Source organism: Artemia sp. Qi Xiang Cuo, chromosome 7 (genome assembly GCF_049724085.1).
Source record: "Artemia sp. Qi Xiang Cuo chromosome 7, ASM4972408v1, whole genome shotgun sequence".
NCBI lineage: Eukaryota > Metazoa > Arthropoda > Branchiopoda > Anostraca > Artemiidae > Artemia > Artemia sp. Qi Xiang Cuo.
This window is the reverse complement of record NC_142800.1, coordinates 51,483,340-51,500,116: the sequence shown is the minus strand read 5'-3', so window position 1 is coordinate 51,500,116 and position 16,777 is coordinate 51,483,340. Positions and strand designations below refer to the sequence as shown.

Here is a 16,777-nt window from a genome sequence, read left to right as displayed (position 1 = left end):
AGAAATTTCAGGTCATCTGCATAAAGGGTTGATTTACTACTGATAATAGAAGAAGCATCATTGATGAAGATATTAAACAGTGTAAGACCCAAGACACTTCCCTGAGGAACTCCACTCAGAATGCATGCATTGAGGAAGAAAGAATACAATTACCAGAGTTGTCAAATAACTGAACACATTGATTACACAAATAAAGAAAATCAAAGATCCAGAGCAGGGATTTCTCCTCAAGGTTCACTGCATGTAATTTAATTTAAAGTTTTAAGGTATATCTCTTTGTAACGAGGACACATCAGTGTTTCCAGTGCAAAATAATTATGAATATCATGCATTTCTGTTGCATAAGAATAAATTGTAAGAATTGAAAGCTAAATTTTTGGGTCTTCAAAAGTTAGGGGTCCTATGCATGTGTCTAGGTTGCCTAGGCCTATGATTAATCTTAATCCTCAGTACTCTCTGACTTGGGTAGAAGATAACAGCATAAAAGAGTGGTTCTTCTGAGGAAACACTGTAGTTTAGGGGCTTCTTTTTAACCTGTCCTGGAAAGTAGGTGGGCTAAATGAAACTTTCAGGAATGAATCCAGGGCCTAAAATATGCCCTGGGAAGATATTTCAGAACTACTCTCTCTACCCTTCTAGGGCTTAGTAAATTGTATACATGATAAGTTTAAATTGCCAAAAAGCATATTATCTAAGTTTTAAGCTTTTAATGATTTTCATTGGCTCTAGTTTTTGAGCGTGATTCTTGTAAAATTATTAATTAAAAAACTTTTTCCACAAAATAAATTTTTTAAAGAAAAGTAAACAACTCCATTAAACAAAAAATAAGCAACAATAAAATAAAATAATCTACCAAGCAGGAAACTACCACAAATCAGCTTCAATAAATAAATGAAACCCAAAACGAACAGAAATTACAATAAATAACCAATTCAAACTCAATACGAGCAGAAATTAACATAAGTTGGGCTCAAAACCCCTATGCCCTCCCAAGGCCAGAACATAATTTGCACTTTACTGAAAAAAATACAAATGAATGTGCATTGTCAGTTTAACATAAATATACTGATATTTAGCAATCAAAATGTTATAATTATTCGATTTATTAAAGTTAAAAAAGTAAAAACATTTAATTTTTTTATACACTTACTCTATTTTGATTTGGCTAAATTTTAAGAGCAGAAGTAGCCCTAGAAGTTTGAACATAATACCCTCAGTCGTTCTTGGGATACTGCTGACATGCCTTATTGGGAATTAGCATTAACACACTGCATTTTGATTTAATCTTAAGGCAACATTTAGTTTTTAAACATAATGGGAAAATGAGAGGGTGGGCGTGGGAGGGGGATTAGTTGCCCTCCAATCACTTTCGACTTTTAAAAAGGGCATCAGCCCTTTCTATTTTCAATCTACTGAGCCCTTTTCGAAGTTCCTACGACAACTCCTTTGATATGGAGTGCCCTGGTCTCAACAACAACAACAACAAAAAATAATACATTATACCCACATCAATCTTTACTATAAAAATGTCAAGCCTTCCAATCACTTTTGACTATTAAAAAGGGCACTAGGCCTTTTGATTTCCAATCAAATGAGCCCTTTTTGAGTTTCTACAGAAATGCTTTCTAAAAACACCTTATATGCCCCCAGGGCATAAATTACAACCCTTACCCTAATGACTGTTAGGGGGGTTGTCATCCTCTAAGACCTAATTTCCAGAACTTTAAACTACGTTGAACAAAATGGTTATCTCAAAATTTTGTTTGGATGTACTTGGAGAAATGGTGGGAGTGAGAGGGGTGTTAGTTGCTCTCCAATCACTTTCAACTGTTAAAAAAGGCACTAGCCCTTTCAATTTCCAATCCAATCAGCCCTTTTGAAGTTTCAATGACAACACTTTCAATAAAAACCTTATATCCCCCTAGGGCATAACTTACAACCCTTGCCCTGAGGGCAGGGAGGGGGGGGGGTGTCATTCTCAAAGACCTAATTTCCAGAACTTTCTACTATGTTGAACAAAATGGCTATTTGAAAATTTTGGATGTGTTGGGGAGAATGGATGTGTTTGGACATGTTGGGGGGGGGGGGAGAGGGGGGTTAGTTACCCTCCATTCTCCAATCACTGTTGACTATTAAAAAGGGCACTAGCCCTCTCAATTTCCACTTGAATGAGCCCCTTTTGAAATTTTACAACAACTCTATCTATTAAAGCCTTATATGCACCCAGGGCATAACTTACAACCTTTGCCCTGGGGGGTTTGTCATCCTTAAATATGTTACATAATTTTCAGAACTTTCAACTATGTTGAACAAAATGGCTATCTATAAACTTTGATTGAGTGTTTTTTGGGAAATGGTGGGCGTGAGGTGGGTTAATTACTCTCCACTCACTTTCAACTATTAAAAAGGGCCATTTCAATTTCCAATCAAATGAGCCCTTTTTGAAATTTTTACAACAACTTTCTATATAAACCTTATATACGCCCAGGGCATAACTTATGACCCTTGCACTGAGGGCTCTGAGGGAGTTATCATCCTAAAAGACCTAATTTCCAGAACTTTCAACTACATTGAACAAAATGGATAACTCAAAATTTTGATTGGATGTGTTTTAAATGGTGGGCATGAGAGGGGATGTCAGTCGCTCTCCAATCACTTTCAACTATTAAAAAAGGCACTAGCCCTTTCAATTTCCAATTGAATGAGTCCTTTTGAAGTTTCTACGACAATGCTTTCAATTAAAACCTTATATGCCCCCAGGGCATAACTTAGAACTCTTGTCCTGAGGGCTTTGGGGGGGAGGGAGGGTTTTCATCCTTAAAGACTTAATTTCCGAAACTTTCAACTATGTTGAATAAAATGGCTATCTAAAAATTTTTATTGGATGTGTTTGGGGAAATGGGGGCGTGAGAGTGGGGTTAGTTGCCCTCAAATCACTTTTTACTATTAAAAAGGGCACTAGCCCTTTGAATTTCCAATTGAATGAGCCCTTTGTTCAAGTTTTTATGACAGTATTTCAATAAAAACCTTATATGCCCCCAGGGCATAACTTATAACCCTTGCTTTGAAGACTGTGGGGGGGGACTGTCCTGCTTAAAAGTATAGTTTCCAGAACCTTAAACTGCAGGGAACAAAATTGCTATCTCAAAATTTTGATTGGATGGTTTTTGAGAAATGGTGAGCATAGAAGGGGTGTTAGCTGCATTTCAATCACTTTCAACTATTAAAAAGGGCACTGGCCATTCCAATTTCCAATCAAATGAGCCCTTTTTGAAGTTTCTACAATTCCTTCAATACAAAGTGCCCTCGTATGGAAACCAAAAAAAAAAAAAAAAAAAAAAAAAAAAAAACATTGTGCCAACATTGTTCTTTACTTAGGCACTGCTATTGCGCTGCCTATGATAGTTTAGGGGCTTCTTTACATCTTGAAAAGTAGTTGAGTTGGGCAAATGAAACTTTCAGGAATGAATTTAGGGCAAAAAATATACCCTGAGAAGGTATTGCCAAGCTACTGAGTCTACCCTTTTCTTACTTCAAGGGCTTAGAAGATTACATAGATAATAGGTATTCTCATAATCTGTATTCTGACAAAAAACATCCAACTGTTTCTCTCTAAATATATACTTATCATACCTTAATTTTCAGTTTCTAGTTTCTTTTTTTCTGGTTTTATTTTTGAAATGCAATTCCTGTTATTTGAGTAAAATTTTAATTCATATCATTGTTTAATTTTAAATGTCAAAAAAGATTTAAGGGAGATGACAACTTCCTGGGAGGGTTTAAAAAGGGATGCTTAGAATAGATCAGGGTGTAGGAGAAGTGTGCATATCTGTGTTGGCCTGAGGCAGCTTAGTACTGTACTGACTTGTTAGTAATAGTTGTATTTGCAGATCTTTAAAACCTCATAAGTTGGGATTGAGCAAAGTTGTGAGACTGAAAATACTTTTCTTTTACTTCATTTAAGCAGAAGGTCTATTTTGTAAGGTTTTACTTTCTTAACACAAATATTTTTAAAGGTCATCAAAGGTCAGTACCCTCTAGAGGGAGAAGGAGTAGGGGCAGGTACTTCAAAATACCTTCCTAGGACATAATTCAGTCTGTAGATCTATCCCTGAAAGTTTCATTGGTAAACTTCTGATAAACCTGATTAGTTTCTCAGTTACTTACAATTATGGATCTAGAATGCTTTCAATTCAGAATAACAGATATAATTTTCAGTAGTTCAGTAGGAATATTTCAATACAGCCATTGAACCATTGTGAAGCCTAAACTTAAAAAAAAAAAAAAAAAAAAAAAATTTGTTTGATCATGCAAAAAATGCTGTTTTGTGTGAAATTGGATGTGTGAAATTGAGAGGACAATCCTGATTTACAAGGCTTTAAAGATCTGTAAGTCTATTTCTTGGTAAAATTCTACTTTAGCTACTTTTGGCTATCTTAGAAAGGGGTTAGGTTAGGAAAATGAAACTTTCAGGCATGGGTCCTGAAATTTGCCTACATGAGCCTATAGAAATTTTGACAAAAAAACATTTTACCTTAATTTTCAGTTATCAGTTTATTTTTTTTGTCTGACTTTAGTTCTGAAAATGCAATTCTGTTATTTGAGTAGAATTTTAAGCCATGTCAATATTTTTTTTTTAAGTTAGGAGGTGTATTTGCATAACTTTAAAACCTTATAAATTGGGATTGAGCAAAGTTTTGAAGCTGAAAACAATTTTGTTGTATGGTAAATTTTTGGTAGTTCATATTATTGACTTACAAATAAAGTGAACATACCACTTGATGCCTTTTTTTTATACTCTTTATGAATATAATACTTGCTTCTATTGGAAATTCAAATTTACCAACCCCCACCCCCAGTACTTACACATTATATGTTACACACCACAATATACTGTATCAGGAAACACTGAAGGAAACTAGTCAAATGAGTATTTCTAATAGAGAAATGGATTGCAAAGTGTGGTTTCTCAATGCATTTACAATATTTAAACTTTTGTTTTTTGGGGTTTAGGGGGGGGGGAGGTACCTAGATTAGGTTAGGGGATGAACATAAAGAAAAACATTGTTGATGTTCTAAAAAAGAAAAGATTGCTACAACATACAAATACTGAGGAAATATTAAATATGTTATTTTGTACACTTTTATTTGTCAAAAGTCCAAAATACACCATTTACAATTCACAAAAGAGGACTTGGAAAGCTATATATATATATATATATATATATATATATATATATATATATATATATATATATATATATATATATATATATATTATGTTTAAGAGGTAATTACTTGGCAAAAAAAAAAAAAAAAAAAAAAAAAAAAAAAAAAAAAAAAAAAAACTGTCGTCCTAATCCAGCAATTGAGACAAATGTGCACTTGAACGAGGCTTTTACCTTACCCATCTATCCAACTACCTAGGACCAAACAGTATACCCGAACCGTGAACCAAATAGAAAAGTCCAAATCCAAGCAAAGTTGTCATCAATAAATGTAAGTCGTTGTAAATTTACCAGCAAAAGCACCTTAAATCTAGCAAAATATTTCCAAGTAGAACCTTCCCTTTAGGGCTCATCAGAAGAAATACCACCTGCCTTAACGGCTTTTGAGGCTTTACATTCTTTACCCGGCACGGTGGAGCCTCTACCATAAGATCTATATGGTAACCCTATGTCAGGTAAAACTTGTGAAATACATGCATACTAGTCAAGCTATTAAAAATTACATACAAAAAGTGTTTCAATGTTTCCATAATAAAATCCCAGAGGTCACTGAAAGAGACCATTCTGGAACAAATGAAGACATGTCCAGATGTATCTTTTATTGGTATCTGGAACCAATTACCAATTTAAAGATCCTCAAACTTGTTTGAAAACCCCTACAAACTCAAACTTCCAAAAAAAGAAAAGCGCAAGAGAAATTATATGAAAATATCATTCAGTATTTCTTAATAATTTTTTGTATATTTACCTAAAAGTTCATGATACATAAAACTAAATTTTTTGAATTGCCAACTAATTTTTTTGGCACAAAAACCTCTTAAGATCAGTTTTTCGCTCAGCTTTTTACATCTATTTTTTAAATCTGTATAATTACTGCATATTTTTGCATACCTAAATAATTGGGAATAATAAGCTGAATAAGTAATATTTGAATGTATATTACTTTCAAGAAATGGAAAATTAATTACTTCAAAATTAAAATCATCCGTTTTATTATATATTTTAAAAACTAATTTATTATTATTTGAAATATTAATATTTAAATCTCAGAAATGATCGGAGTGTCCCATCCCATAGCTAGGCTCAAGAATTAACTCTTGTGGATAAATATTTTTTGAAATCTCAATAAACTCTGCACAATTTATTACTAAGAGATCGTCCAGATATCTTTTATTATTTAAAAGGTTATATTTTACATTGCTTAGGCTATTTTTATTTATCATGTATTCATATTCTAATTGACTTAAAAACAGGTCTGCTATGAATGGACTCGCATTCCCAGCCATAGGAATACCTACAGTTTGTTTATACAAATTCCCATTAAATCTTATAAATGTATTAAATAGAACAAATTCTAATAAATCGCATACCATATCCAAGCTATAACATCTTGAATTAATAGTACTTCTAAAGAAATTCGTCCATCGGGCTTTTTTATTAAAATTATAAATTTAAAAAAATCTGATATTATAAAAAAGAAAATTTTTCTTTATCACAATTTTCATTTTTTCGAATAATAATTTTTGTGACAAATTTTTATAAAGAGTATTAAAATCAATTGAATCGACTCTTTTAGCTGAAACATTCGCCAAAGAATCTATCACTTGTAAGGAGTTATTAACACTCCAATATGGGTTCAAGTTAGAAAATATTTTCATTCCAGAGCAATATGCTTTAAATTTATTTCTAATTTCTCCTAAAATTAAAGATAGATCAATAGCTGCAATTCTGGTTGGACACCTTGCTGCCCCAGCAATAAAACGTGGTTTTGGTGGATTTTTATGAAATTTTATCGTCCAATATAAGAAAGGAAACTTTTTATCATTATCATTTATTTTAATATTGAATTTTTTTAAAATTCTTTCTTCTATATTTTCAATTAAACTATTCTCCTCCATATGGGCCTTTTCGTATGTATTTTTTGTTTGTAACTCTTTTGATAAAATATCACAATAGAGTTTCTGACAAATTATGGCAAAATTATTGCTAGCTTTATCAACTGGTACAATTATAAATTCATTATGTATATTAGCAATTGCTTGTTTCATATTGGCATTATAAAATATTGATTTTTTCACATAATCTGTTGAATTAATTCTATACATTTTATTTCTTACACAAGTCAAAATCAAATTTATCCAATTCTTAAATCTGTCTTTAGTAATTTTCTCCTTCTTGCATCAATTATCAATAAATAAGTTTAAATCATTCTTTAATACCCTAAGAATATCTGCTGGCCTTATGCGGTAAGAAAGACGGAACTTAGCACCCATTTTCATTATATTTTGAAGATCACGATGCTTTATAATGGACAAATCCCCCTTTACAATATGCTCATAAGTTTGATCCACATACGGTAAAAATTGCTCACAATTACAAACCGGTTTCCAATTACTCCCCCTGTCCATTTTTTTAAGTATTGAATTATAGTTAAAAATCATTTGACCAATTGTTTTTGAAAATTTATATGTTAAAATTGGACTACTGTTATACACCAAATTACATGGAAGGGCATTCCTTACTCTCTGCTGGTTTAAAATTCTTGGCAAATCAATATCTTCTATTTGCTTAGAACAAAAATTAATAGACAAATATGATCTATTATCCTTATTTACAATTTTATCAAATTTATTATATTTTGAAATAAATTTTGATTTAGCTAAAATGCAAACTGCATCATATATTGATTTATTTTTTGAGTTACATGTTGTTCTACTTTTTGCAATCCAGAATACTTTTGTTAAATTATTCCTTGATAACTTATTTAAAGATTTTATTAAACTAGTCATTCCATTAGTCTCAAATATGTGACCTAAATTGATTAAAAATGCATTTAAATCTAAATAATCCTTTTTATTATTTTTCCTATGTCCTCTTGATCGGTTTTTACGTTTAGTGGGGCAATTAAAAGAAGGGTGCTCAGTTAACCCATTGATACAATTAGCAACTACATTCGACATGTCTCCGTATTTTGCAACTCGATCATTTAGCCCAAAAGGATACGCGGTACCCAGGGCATGGATCCAATACTCTTCTTGTCTGCGTAATTAATTATTTTTTTCTTCTTTAGTAAAGTTTTCTAGGTCCAGATTTTCTAAAATTGTAAGTTAGATTAGATACTGAGCAAGTACCATTATTACAGTGTTGAACTAGATAATTATTAGTTTTTTCCTGTTAATTGTGGTTTTATGTCCTGAAAATCTCTTATAGATGTTGTTAATTGTTTCCCCCACATATTGTAATTGACAGTTTTTACATTCTAGTAAATAGATAATATTATTTGTTTTACAATTTACCTGTCCTTTTAATAAAAATTGAAACTTTTTATTATATAAATTGCTTTTAATATTATTTCTAGGGATGAAGTGATCTTGACAAATAAAACAACGCCCATTGCACTTACTAATATTTGGCAGACCCCTTTGAATATAATCCTTACCAATATTATTCAATATAAAATCAGAAATAAAATAAAGCCGAAACGACAAAAAATAGAAAAATCAAAAACATCTCCAAAAGCCAAGCCAAAAGTCCACAAGTAATTAGGTTACTCTAACTAATCATACAAAAAAAAAAAAAAAAAAACTACCCTAAATAGAACATTTGCTTATGATACCCTTATAAAATAAGTGATAAATTCGCCAAATAATCATCAATTTCGGGTAAAACCTGGACCAGGGTTAAGGTCTGTCGGGGAGGAATTTTTGATGATTCCTCCACCAGCACTAGATCCAACATTTCTACATTAGGGGGGGGGGGCAAATTTTATTTATGATGTAAATTGGGGGTAAGTTTGAACTTTACCCCCCCTAATGTAGAAATATAATACCCTGAATTGGCATATATAGAGCAAGGGGCTAAAATTCATTTCCAATAGAAATGATTATTATATTCATAATCAGCATAAAAAAGGCATCAAATGGCATATTCACTTTAGTTGTTACTCAATAATATGATTTGGTAAATATTTACCTAAATTTTTAGCCCACCCCCCTCTATATATGCCAATTCCTATGCATTTCAAAAATCTCATAATATTTTCTAGGCTCCAACAGCTGCAGTGAAGAATTTCTGTGGGAACATTTTGCAATTTTCTGCATAAACTATGAGCACTTTTGCGTTAGCCTATATTAAAATTACACCAATGGGGACTAAGGGTGACTCACCTACTTTCCAGGATAGCAAGAAGCACCTAAATTAAAACTTTACCTTATTTTTTCCCCTTGGGATCTGATAATTAAATAGCACTAGGCTATTTGCTTTAAAACCTAACAACCAAATTCAAATTAGTAGTTATAACTGAAAAAGAGGCTCAGAATTACAATTTTGCCTAAGGGTCTCAATTGACTCAAAGACATACCTATTATACATTAATTTTTTTCTTAGATCAATCAACTGTAGTGAATCAAGGCGTGCCTGCGTCCTGAACCAGCGTTGTCACTCTTATGATTTTGTTTTTACTAGTTTTGGGCGAAGAAATTTACTAGATTGGCTTCCGTTTTACTAGATGTTGCCAAAAACGTGCGCGTGTCGCGGCTTTCGCCCCGACACGCGCATTGGCGTGAGAAAGCTAGTAAATACTTTTGTCATCGAAATGAAAACGAAACTAAAAAGTAGCTTAGTGTGTATTTTTTTTCTGCTTGTGCAACATCTTAATATGATTTTTTTTGGCCAGTCGGCTTATTTGCCTTCAAATATGTAAGAAATGTGTTCCTAGTTATTCATTAGGTCCAAACAGTTTCTTCCAGACTCCTAATTATCGACAGGCTCGGCCTTACTCCATAGTTTAACCAACTTTTCTGAAAGTTTTTGTTTCAGTAACACTTACAACTAACCTTCACAAAAATTTCAGGCACACAAAAAAACAAACAATTGACAACGAAAAATGAAATTCAAAGTAAAAAAGAACAATAATAAAGTCCGATTCGACAGACCAAATTCGACTGTTTCAAAGCTTAATCGCCGGTCCGGCACCCTCTTCTATTTCCCAGGGACCGGGTTCGTTCGCTTTCATCTTCCATTTTCTGCATCTATCAATCGGAGCGGGTGGAATCTCCCACTCCAAAACAAATCTTGTGTCTCTGAGGCAGAGTTGTTTGGACAGCATGAAAGCTACAACTATGTTGATATTTAATCGGTTTCGCCCCGTCGTCTTGATAATACTTAAATTGGAAAACTGCCGCTCTGCACCGGCTGGAGCATTGGATAAAGCAGAAAGGGTCAACATAAACTTGGGGAACACTCTGAACATGGCTTTCCCGCTACCATCTTTCAGTTTGGTAAGCCTCTTCCAGAATGTAGGAGGACACTAAATCTGATTCTGATACTATTTCTGAAATAAATTCACTTCGGATTTGAATTTCTACGTACTCACTATTAAGGTCCTCCAGCATCTTCATCCTTTCCCTTTCGTTTCTGCAGTCTCTAACAGCAACATATTGAAACATCTATAGAAGAGGGGAAAGTGACATAGTTACGTTGCTCATAGCTTTCAGTGGATCCAGGAGTTCTGAAGATGTATGAACAGGTCCATCTAGTATTATCCTAGTATGGATCTTCTTAGCAAGTTCAATAAGATAAGCAAGGCAGGCTTTTCGAATAGCTTGCACCCAGTGACGTCAATCTTCCACTGACAGGCTTACAAGGTGCAACTCGGTATTCATCCCAAGTCTAACATTTTCAAGCTTCAAAAAGTTTTCAGGACTGCTCACGTTCAGGGAAGTAAAGTTACCTTTGAGCCTCTCAGGACGAAGGAAACACAGCAGAGTAGACGAGTAAAGCTCATGGGTACGTCTCAAAAGGCAATGAATCCTTGTTCCGCTTGACTGGAACTCAAGGTTGAATTTGTTGATCTTCGCCAGTATATACGAGAGGAAGTATTAGTAGGCCTGATTCACATCCATATCCATCGCACTTAGCAGCTATTTGGCTTTATCTCTTGTAGAGATGTCAGACGATATTAGGGACAACTCTGTCAGATATAAATGCAGGACTAATCTATTCAAGTTATCTGTTAATTCTGGCTTCAAGCGACAACCAGCGCGTGTTGCTAATTTGCAGAAGTCTGTGGTTGGCAATTTCACAAACTCCTGGAAAACCTTCAGTTCCAACTGTCTCTTAGGGCTTGCGCTTATGAAGTTGATGAGTTCCTTCACGAAATTTCGACTTTAGCAGGTAAGTGCTTCGCGGCAGAAAAAGCACACAATGCAGCAGTATGGCAAGTGCAACCAAAGACAAACAGCTGCGGATTTTCACGCAGCAGCTGGGCTGTGAGGCCGTTTTAGCGCCCCATATTGACCAACGCATTATCAAGACCAATCCCAATCATATTTTCTAATGGAACATCAACTTTCTTAAAGTACTTTCTCAGATCCTTTGCCCACTTACAGTTGCGTTGTCCACCTTTAGTAGTGCCAGGAATTCTTCCCGCACGGTATTCTCACTGTCTACCTACTTCACAATAACAACTAGGGACTTTGTATCTGATCTGTCTGTGCTTTCGTCGGTGATTATTGAAAAAAGGTTCTTCTGAAGAACAGATGCTAAAGTGTTCTTGCCATGGAATCCTATAACATTTTTAATAATGCCAGTCAATTTAGTTTGCTTCATTTCAGTATGTTTGGCTGTAGCTGAATCCCCAAAAGACTTTTTCAAAACGGGAACAAAGTATCAATTTTTGTCAAAGGAATATCTTCAGCTGCAACTCATGGCGCAAGGCGTAATTCAGTAGCTGACACCATCCTATCACTGTTCTCTTTTTCTTGCCTTTGCTCGTTTCCAACTGCTCCCTCAACTGTCAGTTGTCCCAATGCTGCTTTTACGTTCTTCTTATGAAGCTAGCTTGTTGCTTGATTCTTCATGACAGTCAAACTTCCCATCAGTTTTTGCTGACAGTATCTGCAATAGGCCTTTTTGCTTCCGTCTGGCGATTGAATAAGGAAAGGTTTCAGCACTGAATCAGTCAACCACTCTGGTCAAAACTTCTGTGCATAGTGCATCTTCTTAGACTTGTGACCAACAGACTTCCCCCGCGTCTCTAAGTCCTCCGTCAGATCGATTGTGGCAGATGTAGATGCAATTTCATCGGATTCCTGCAAAACAATGCTTTCCAAAATTGCTATTGATTCTTGAACACAGTCCAGCCCAGTTTGATAATGGTGCTGATTAGCAAGATTAGCTATCCCTATAGTGTAGGGTGCCTGATAGAACCAGAATAGACATTAAAAAATGAGTTGTTCATATCCTGTATCTACTGGGCAGCATTTCTGTAACTTTACAGTACATGTTACTGAATAACACAGATTGAGAAATGAGTTGTTTTTGGTTAAGTTCAAATATAGGATGATAATGAGATATTTAGGAAATAATCATACCATTTGAATCAGAGTTTAATGCTGTCTCCAAGTATAGCAATCGTTTCCTGTGTAAACTCATCCTCTAGATTCTATAAGTCAAGCTTTTAAGGGGTACAAAGGGATTCAAGGGTGGGCTGCAGGGTTGTAAGTGTGGTGGCCTAGACCATGAATTCCAAGTAAACCAAAAACTAAACTGAAAATAGGGTTTTCTATCTGAGAATCTGGAAACTCCAGGCCTTTTAAAATTTCTGGAATTAATATTCTCGAGAAATGATTTTTATATTTGGACTGAGGGTTGAATTTGGTAAAATTCTACTTTAGCTACTTTTGGCTGTCTTGGAAAGGGGTTGGGTTAGGAAAATGAAACTTTCAGGTTTGGGTCTACAGGCTAAAGTATGTCTGGGAATGTATTTTGAAGTATTTACCTCCACTCCTTCTCTCTCTAGAAGGTCCTGGAAATTTGCCCACATGGCAGGTGTATACCCATTGAAATTTTGACAAAAGAATATTTTACCTTAATTTTCGGTTATCAGTTTCTTTTTCTCTGGCTTTAGCTCTGAAAATGCAATTTCAGTTATTTGAGTAGAATTTCAAGTCATATCAATGTTTTATTTTAAAAATTTAGGAAATGTATTCGCATATCCTTAAAACCTTATAAATCGGGATTGAGCAAAGTTGTGAAGCTGAAAACAATTTTGTTATAATTCATTTAGGCAGAAGATCTATTTTGCTAGGTTTCACTTCTATAACTCATAGATTTTTAAAGGTCATCAAAGGTCAGGACCCACTAGAGGGAGAAATGGAGATAGGTACTTCAAAATACCATACTGGGAAATATTTTAGCCTGTAGACCCATCCCTGAAAGGGAGAATTACAAGGAAATACAAATAGACTAGAGGAGACTTAAGAGAAGGATAAACACAAAGGGGTCACTCCAAAAATATTCAACAGGCATTCAGCCTGCAAACATGAACATACCTTTTATGACTTATCGCCTAATTATAAAATGAAAAATTCAGATCCAATAAGTCCAGATCTTGATTAAAAAAACAGATTTCAAAAGTGTCGAGTTTCACGCCAAAGGACTTGAGCAGTTTGTCGTGTTTTGTGACCACAGAATAAATGTCATAGGAGCAGTAAGACAACAGTCAACTGCCTCCGGTACGTTTTACCAACAAAATACTTTCAGATGAGGTTAAAAAATTGACTAGATTTTGGCAAAAATTTACTAGATTTGTTTGATTTTACTAGATCTGACCCCCATTTTACTAGATTTACAAGGTGGATATGCTTTTTACAAGATCTAGTAAAATTTTACAAGGGGTGACAACCCTGTCCTGAACATCAGATCATTTGCCCCTCTTCTTTCTGGGTTGGGTTCAGAATTGCCACTCAACAGGTTTTTTGGTACCACTTTCGGTGGCAAAATAGTGTCACTTTCGTATAAAAAGTGTCATTTTTCAAAAATTTGCCACTCGCGACGCTTTGCGTCGCTCGCGCTGGTATCAACAAGCTTTTCAAATTGAAAGTATTGGCCAATCCTCTCGGGATCACCTCCGCGCGTTTTTCCGTATCTTTAAATTGACCAGCAAGAAAAGTCGGCTCTAATTCCATCTATCAAATATAAAAAAGTAATATTGAGTTTACTTAGGTAGTGCTAATGCATCCACTTTGCACAGCATTTCAAATTTTGTCAACTTTTCAGCCCCCCCCCTAAAAACCCGCTAGAAAGCAAACGGTGCTTACTGCATAATATGGAAATTCGTCCCACAGAGTAATTTCTTCTTTTTTTCTGAGCAGTCTTTGCTCATAGAAGGCAAAAGGAACAAGAAAAGAAAAGAGGAAAAGCCGTCAGTTTCTTTTTCTATTGAGAAAACGGAAAAAAGGGACAGCTATACTCGTCTACATTGTGATTTTTTCATCCAGTTTTTCCACAAAATGGACTATCTAGACTATTACAGTACGTTCGTGTACTTGAAACTTTTCTTTTCTCCGAAATACTCAAGAGAATGTCACGAACATAAATAGCAGCTATTGATGACCCTATGATAAATACAACTAATAATCGATCACACACTAACTCTTTTAAATAATTTACTTGGCAAAAACTTTAGGATATCCTTCTGCTGAGGTATATGGGAGACAAAACTTAAGGAAATTATGACTTATTACACTAAAAATTTCGTGACCAGAAAAGACCTAGAAGGAGGAAGTGCGTCCAAATTCAATGTATGAAACAACGCAGCAAACAATTAATACCGCCAAGGGTTTATAGAAGAAATATGACAAATCCAAATGGGAATATTGGTTTTCTTACTCTTTCCTTTTTTGAATTGCGGTCAATCTTCAACTTGTCCTACATAAAAATTGGATTTGGACCCGCTCAAGAATTGCGACCTGCTTGGCTGTTTCATCATCTACGAGCCTACGAATTATTGCAAAATTACGAAATAGTGGACAAAAAATGACTTCAATAAGACAGCTATATCATCTAATCTGTTTATCACAACCTGAATAGAATTAGTTTCACGAGAACTCCCGGTAAATTTTTCTTTCCAACATCTCCAGGGACTAGAGCATAGGAACAGTCAACGAACATTTTAAGCATCCGTATGAAAGCACCTTTCTAATAAAAAACGAGCATCTAGAGTATCAGTATGAAAGCAAATTTACAATCAAATATTAGTGGGAATGATATAACTAAAATGAGAAAGTATGTCAGAATTCAATTTATGTAACGATTCAACATAAATTTAAGTAAGAGAAAAAAAAAAAAGATTGTGATTTTGCTAATGATTGCATTGGATTTAAGATAGTGGAAGTTTTGTTATCATTTCAGTTTTTAGTATGATGCCTGTGTATGGCCGTTCATTCTTTTATTGCCGAGGGTTGAAAGAAGAAATGTGAAAAATATGAACGGAAATGTTAGAGCGTATTTTTGCGTCACTGAAGAGGTCACTGGATATTCTTGCGGCACACCAGTGACCTCAGTGGATGTTTTTGCGTCGCTGAGTCTTTGTGTGATGTCACCAGTGGGATTTTCAGTCACTAGGCTTGAAGAGCTCCAGTCACTGAAATCAATGAAAAGACGCGTAAAGTTAAGCAGTCATAGGCCCAGTGACTGGTTAACATGGTAACGGCTATTAATATAGTGGCGTAAAAATGCGCTCTTTGCTTTTCTTACTCTTTTCTTCTTTGAATTGTAGTCGACCCTCAACTAATAAAACATAAAAATTGCATTCTGAACCACTTAAGAATTGCATACCGCTACTGCCTTATCATCTACGAGCTTACAAATTATTGCATTAACACAAAAAAGTTGAACGAAACAACTGAAAACAACTGAAGGCTTCTTCACCATATTACATTTAACTATGTGTGTCTGTCTTCTTCATTGATAAGTATTTTGTACCGAAGATCACTGGGTATGATTAATGTGAAGATGATGATGAAACATAAGATTTATGATCAATATTATGGAGCATTAAAATAGCAATAGACCGTTTCTGAATCTGAAGACAGAGAGATGGAAAATGAAAGAAAAAAGGATATCGATGCATATCTACATTGAAAGTTTTACTTCCGTTTTTTTGGTCTGAAAAAATTTCTTTTTTTGTAAAAAAGTGCTCTTAGAAAAAAAGTGCCACTTTTGCTAAAAAGTGTCACGTTAACCGAAAAGTGTCATTTGAAAAAAAGTGCCAAAAGTGACACGAAAGTGTTACCGGTGGCAACCCTGGCTGCTTTGACAATGTACCCCAATCTTTGAATTTTTCTTCTTCTTCTTCTTCTTCAATTATAGGCTTCGAATGAATCCATTTAACCTTTTTCGTATTGTCTGATTATGTCAGGGGTGTCCTGGGAAATCAAATATAGAGATTAGACTATTATTATTCAATAATAGATTTTATACATTTATTTCTTCTTCTATTTCACAGCAGGCGGGCTTTTCAGTTGATACTATTTAGCCCTTTTCCTTTTGCTTCACTCTGTGGGCTACAGAGCTACTGGCTTGGTTGTCTCTTATTTGTTAGATATTCTCAGATATCTTTCAGTACGTCTTTCGACTCAAGGAGTTCAAATATAAGGTGATAGATGTCGATTTCTATGCTCTGTGTGCAGGTATAGTTGGCTAATAGTGACTCTTGGCTATATTAACTATAGTTGGCTATAGTTTGCTCTTGGCTGATAGTGAGA

At 34.5% G+C, this 16,777-nt stretch overlaps 1 protein-coding gene across 2 annotated transcripts in view; it reads right to left on the bottom strand.

The window, feature by feature from the left end:
* The window catches only part of LOC148950396 (DDB1- and CUL4-associated factor 13), a 58,189-nt gene extending 48,521 nt beyond the window's left edge, over positions 1-9,668 (bottom strand). Inside the window, exon 1 of one of the 2 annotated variants that reach the window (XM_089091584.1) lies at positions 9,589-9,668. The gene's annotated coding sequence lies outside the window, so the exon portion shown is untranslated. Of the gene's footprint in view, positions 1-9,437; positions 9,460-9,588 lie in introns of those variants that run through there. The other variant, XM_089091585.1, reaches the window with a different exon arrangement.
* Between the last annotated feature and the right edge of the window lie 7,109 nt (positions 9,669-16,777).